Consider the following 6,612-nt stretch of genomic DNA (forward strand, 5'->3'; position numbering starts at 1 on the left):
CGCGTTAGTACGGCCTTTTCGTAAAGGCTAACTTTTCTCCGTTCTCAAACGTTTATGTGGGTTGCACTGGCTTCGTGGTAGATACTATTTCGTGACCGTTGGCCTTCCATCGCCGGTGCTCTAGCCGAAGTGTGCTATTCCGTGGTTTGGTGACTTCATGCAGTCGTGTTGTTCCGTCGCCCGTGTATCGTGCTCTCCAGGTGAGGTTCCATCGACTGCGGTATCACGCTATCGTGCAATCACGGTGTGGTAATGCTGTCTATGGTATTGTGGTCACGTAGTGTATCTGCGTTGTCCGTGTTATCGTGTTCTACAATGGCAACGTGCTCCACAGTGTGCAGTCGTGGTCACCCCAAGCGCCCACCTCCCCGTTTATTTCGTGGCTGGCCCGCCGTTCGTGCAATCTAGTTCTAATGTAGTACTGTCCTCCGTGGCTCGGTAAGCTCAGGTTCAACACTGGTATCGTTCTCCGCGGCACGGTGATTTTACGTCTATAGCTCTGCGGCTGCGTTCTCCCATGGCTTAGTGGCACAGCCCATGCTATCGTGCTAGCTTGTGGTGTCGCGGCTGGTCTGTCGTCCGTGTGATTGTTAGGTACCGTAGTATCGTGCTCCCTGGCTTGGTGAGATCCGGTTCTACCCTGATAACGTGCTCTAATGCTCGATGACTTCCCGTTTTCGGATTCCCGCCGCTTCATGCCTGGTTCCGGCGACCGTGCTCCGTGCTCTACCGTGATGCTATGGGAGAGTTGCTGTCCATGCACTCTTACCGCTGCATGCTCTTTCGTAGCCCGTGCTTTTCAGCATGCTGGGATGTCTATGGATTTAGTTCCCTTCTGTCGCCCGTACGCTCCCGTCATATTCTTGTCGTTCTGTCCTGTTCATGGCTGCGTGCACTTCCATATTTCACGCTACGTAAAACACTTCGTGGTTTGCATCGGCTAAGGCTTCTATCTTTCGTGCATCGTGTTGCTCTTCTATCCCATCGTCTACATAGGGTGGGTCGATGTTTATTCGGGCTTCGTGCTCTTGCTTAGTCACGTGCCTCCGTAAACACAATAGCTGTTCCCATTTTGTTTGATATACGCTACATATAGTGTTGGAAAGTTCGCACAATATCTGAAGGTCGCACACTACGCGCGCAAATACAAAGGAAGATGACACTTTTTCCCGGAGGCAGTGTGGGGTGCAGGGGTGTAAGCCACAATATTATTTTTTAGTTTTCACATTATTGATAGTAGCAATAAAATTGTGATTTACTATCTAACGCTAATATAATAATTATATGGACTACTACTACAAATAGCTGCAAGCAAAAATATGAAATGTCTTGATAATAGTACTACGCAAAACAGTTTTGTAAGATTAATTATTAGAAAAGTACTACGAAGCCTAAAATATCATTCTAAAACTAATAAGTACTAAAGCTTCGATTGAGGCCAAAATATGTGTCACCAGAGCCTACAATTTTTTTCAACAGCTCCTACGACGATATAGTACGTATGTGCTCATCGGCGCCTTTTAATTATGCTAACTAACGCGTACACAGGCAGCGCCCTTTGCGTGATGTGGCGAACCGCAGCTGAAAATGAGAGCAAAATGAAATTTAAACGGTGCAGTTAAGTACGATGTGTAGTCCACATACAGTAAGTACAGCACATAATATCTGTTTTAGCCAATGGGGGCCGCCTTCGCTGCGCTCGGCAGCTTTTTAGCGAATCGAGGCCGCCTTCGCTGCGCTCGGCAGCCAGTAGAACGCGCGTATTTGCGTTACATTTTAGAACCCTACCCTCGGACGGACTGACAGACGCACACCAGACTCCACTAGGGGGGTAAGACTAGCCGTTCGCCGCCGCTACGCGGCGGAGGTGGCAGGTTTTAGTCCAAGGGGAAATGGGCTCCCGCCTTCGCTACGCTCCGGCGTAAACATGATTTATGTAAACGTAATGTATTAAATGCATATGAAATTGAACATTCCTACTCTCAACCAAAGATCTGCCTGTAGACAATGTTCTGGGCGTAGACCCCATCCTCCTCCTCCAGCTTTGGGTACTCGACCAGCGCCTTGAATCTTGATCTTGAAGTAACTCGCGACATCGCAACGTACAGCTGCCCGTGGGAGAAGCAAGGCGTAGCAAGATACAACCCCAAGTAGTGCACCGTTTGTCCTTGCGCCTTGTTAATCGTCATCGCAAAGGCCGGTTGGACAGGAAACTGCTTGCGTCTCAAATGAACGGAAAGCTCCGAATGTCTCCGTCACTGATGAAAACAATGCGGGGAATCAACACATGTTGCCCTTGTCGCTCACCGGTCATGATTGTGGCGTGGATGACATGTGGCTTGAGGGCCACAATTCGAAGCCGTGTTCCGTTGCACAGCCCTAGATCAGGATTCAGGTTCCGCATCATCATGATAGGCATTCCTACCTTGAGGGTCAATTTGTGGGGAGGCATTCCACTGATATTCATCGAGTGGAGTACCTCCTGCTCGAAGAAATTGCCGTCACCGTCGTCTTGTACAGAATCGGAAGACATGTATTCCCGCGCCTGTCCAGTTAATCGATCGGTCACCGCTTCATTGATGCGGTGCACGATTGCGTTCGTGGTCGTGAGGATCGTACGGTTAGCGAAATACTCATCGGTAGCAACTTCGGGGTTGTTAATCTCGCCATACATCTCGTCGATGATCCGATCCATGCCTCTTGGAATAACACCAGGACGAATTTCCTGGTCCTTATCCTCAGGCACAGGTGGATTCTCAATCAGCATATCGCGCGGGATCTTCATGTAATCTCTTCCTAGGGAAGGAGTTACATCATGCCTTCCCTCCCCGACTTGCAGCAGGAACTCGGAGAATGCAGCCATTTCCTCAGCAGTGTCTGCAGTATCAGCTGTGCGCACTCGCATGTTTTCCGTAAGACGGAACGTCTGGAATTGGGGCCACAGCCTAGACGACTTGAGGCAAGCGTCAATTGTCTCGACGGGTGTTCTTATCTTAACGACCGGGAGAATCTGGCGGAAATCTCCCGAAAGTACAAACACTTTCCCCCCAAAAGGCTCGGTATCGTTGTCAAGTATGTCCCGCAGTGTTCTGTCTACTGCCTCGAATGCGTGGCGATGGGCCATAGGTGCTTCGTCCCAAATAATTAAACTTGCATGCTTGATCAACTCCTGAATATGGGAGTTCTTCCTGATACCGCACGTCGAGTTCTCGTTCAATTTCAAAGGGATCTTGAATGTAGAATGCGCTGTCCTACCACCCATGAGCAAGAGCGAGGCAATACCGCTAGACGCCAGAACGATGGCGTTTTTCCCCGAGAGTCTGACTTTGGCCAGTATGTAACGAAGCAGTGTAGATTTTCCAGTACCACCCGGGCCATCGACAAAAAAAGGTTTTTGCCTTTCTTCCGGGCATTCAACCGCTTCAATAATCTGGTCGTAAGCCACCCGCTGACTTTCGTTTAGCTGATCTTCTGTGCTTACAATTGCCTCCAAAGATGACGCGTCGTATCCAGTCAGCTCACGTCGTAGTAATCCGTTTTGGCGAAGCGCTTCACGAATCAATGTTGGGAACGACCCCAACTGAGGAAGCTCGTCGAAGTCAGCTACCGCATACCCACTCGCTTGAAGTAGTTCTTGAATGCTCATCAGCGTTTCAAATTCGATCAACGCCGACTTAAAGGGGTCCATCAAAGCCTGATGTTTGCGTGCGAAGTCTTGGGAAAGATCCGCGAAAAACCGATCCCATAGAACACCAACATTTGCTGGAGCTGAATACACCAGAATGATGACGAAGAGCTGGCGTAGCTGATACGGCATTTGGAACTCAGCTGCCTCCCTCAAACACGAAACCCACTCGTTATCATTCTCCAAGTAGCCAGCTTCCCGCGCCGCAATTTGGAATGTGGGGCAGACAATCCTGTTAACCGTTCTCAAGTCTTCAAACGATGTTGGACCTCTACGCTGACAGAGCAGTAGCCGAAGATAGAACCGCTCCATGTCTCGAGGAGACACATGAATCATGCGACCAACCGCAGCTTGATACTGTTTCCTGCGAACCCACCTTTTCGGTTGCCCTTTCTCCGGCGCTTTCCAGCAGAACTCTTTAGGGATGTCCTGATACAACATCGTTCTGGCAATATGATTCTGAGGTTCTTCACTCGCACACAACTCAAAGAATCTGGTCAGCACCGTGTGACTACCACGTTCCAAAACCGCCTCCGGGTTTTCCGTTTCGCGGAAGCAAACCGTCTGCCCTGACTCGAGATGAACCGTCAGCTGTGTCACCGCATGGGTTTCCCCCTGAATCGTGAAATCGAGCAGGCGCATGCAAGCTTCCACCGGAGAAATGTAACGGGCGCTCAAGAAACGTAGAATCTCATTTGGGTTCTCGACGCGCACTCTGCTGCCCTCCTCGGACTTCTTCCACAGTGAGTATAGCCATGTCGGGTCCTTTGTACACATACTTGTACAGGTATTTAACCGCAGTTATATCCGTGCACACTTCCACATTGATGTGACAGTTGTACTTCTGGGATAAGTACGGGTTGTACGGTACAACCCACTGGTTGATCGTAGCATTATCGTATTCTCTGCCTTTGAACTTTAGAACACCTTGTTGCCCGTCGACGTCGTCTGTAGACTGGATATCCATTGGCATTGGCTTGTGTAACTTCTGCTAAGGGCTTCGGATATGCTTTGGTGCACTTGCCGTCCTTCATACACGCGCAGGAAGGGTTTGCAGGCCCGCATGGACCATGGAGCATGCATGACATGACCGTCTCATACAGCTGAGGGTTTGTATCCTTATCTGGGATCTCAGCGCATACCATCTTGTCTACGATCTCGCGGGTTCGAGGTTTGTCTTCGTCAGCCAGAATAATCAATACGTGAGCGTGGGGGAGCCCTCGTTTTTGAAACTCGACAACGTAAATCCGCGCGCGCACTCGCCCCAGGACGCCTTGGTTTAAATCGTCAAGCGTCGCTTGTAGTTTCTGCTGCCACACGCGAGCCACGATGTCTGGTCGATCTTGAGCTGTCTGGATATCGGAAGGTATCGCTTCAAGAATCTCGTCCCACTTAGGGTTGCACGTTTCAGTCAGGAAGACGTCGGGCCGTCCATACTCCCGAACAATTGCCATCAAATCTTGATACGACTTGTACATGGATCGCGGGCTACCCAGGTGCGAAGCCGGAAGTATGATACGCTTGCCAACCTGATTAAGAAAGTGGGCTGGTCGTCCTCTGTTGCCTCCGTCCCGATCCGGGTGCACCAATCTGTTCTGGGCACGGTCCTATTCCGACAGCAGCACTTCTCCTTCCGCCAGAGCCAAAGTATCTTCGTTGAGCAAAGCGTCTTGAACACCCCTGTATTGATCGGCGCGTAGTGTTTTCTGATTGTCGGCCACCCAGCGAAGCTGTTCTTGCTCACATTTTGCACGCTGATCTACACACCACTGCTGAAATAGACGCCCACCTTGGTGGAGAGCGGACTGATCATCCACTTTCTGATGAAGGCGGAACGCTACGTGTTCACGAAGCGACATCGCCTTCTTGTTTCGATACTCAGCACCATTGGCGAACTCGTCTGTGTAGGTCCAGCCCTTCTCTCCATACGGAAGGAGAAGCGGGTATTGGAGTGGATCGTAATCGGCGTGAGTCTCGTACAAACGTAACAGCCTTTGATCGCGTGTAAAGAGCAGTAGATCCCGAGGCTGAGCCAGGTTGCCATCCTCAATGAGGGTCGCAGCCACTTCAGACACAGTGGGGCGGTTATGCGTCCTCGGTCGCGAGGAGTTGTCATGTAGACGGAACACCAAGTCTACTGGATCCTCCTTGTTGTGTTGGCGCACCTGCTGCCCAAAGTGGAGGAACCGTTGCGCTAATGGGTTGTGCTCTGCCATCATTTTCTCGATGTCTAGTAGTGCAACACGATCCAGATCCGCGAATATACCAAGACGTCGCTCCGCGCGGCGTTGCATGTCTGGATCCACAATGTAGATCTGCGCAAACTTCGGAGATACCCGTGCGCCTGTCCGACGGTCTATGTGGGGAAGGAGGGACCCTAAGTAGTGCCCCATAGCCCCTTGAATGCGATATGTGTACACCCCGTGTGTACCTGCAACGCTCTCGTCTTGATGCACATTTTGAAACGATCGGTTTGAGCACGAAGCACCAATCGACGTAAAAGCAAAAGCTTGGTTGTAGGCACGGATTTGACGGCGGAACTCGGGATCTCCGTACAGCTGAAGCAGCTTTGGTGGCGCGGGGTGCAGTGGAGGTAGCTTTACCCTGCCTGCCAGACAGCATGATATCGCAGACTCGCCAGGCCACTTCCAAGCATTGCAGATCGGGCAAACCGTTGTTGTCGGAAGCTTGTGCCGGCCGCTCACCACGTCGTCACCCGTTATCATGGACGCATCGAAGTCTTCGAGGGAAATAAGAGCGTGGCCATGTCGAACGCACTGGCGTCGAGTGCGCACCCGCTCGAGTTCCTGCTGGCGCTCTTCTGCTGCCTGCCCTGCTCTCCGATTAAATTGCCGTAGTCGGTCTAGCTCACGTTCAGCATCTCGATGTCCTCCGAGAGTGTCCTCGCCGATTCGCATGTAGCTGGC

Source organism: Phytophthora infestans, genomic scaffold (assembly GCF_000142945.1).
Source record: "Phytophthora infestans T30-4 supercont1.25 genomic scaffold, whole genome shotgun sequence".
Taxonomy (NCBI): domain Eukaryota; phylum Oomycota; class Peronosporomycetes; order Peronosporales; family Peronosporaceae; genus Phytophthora; species Phytophthora infestans.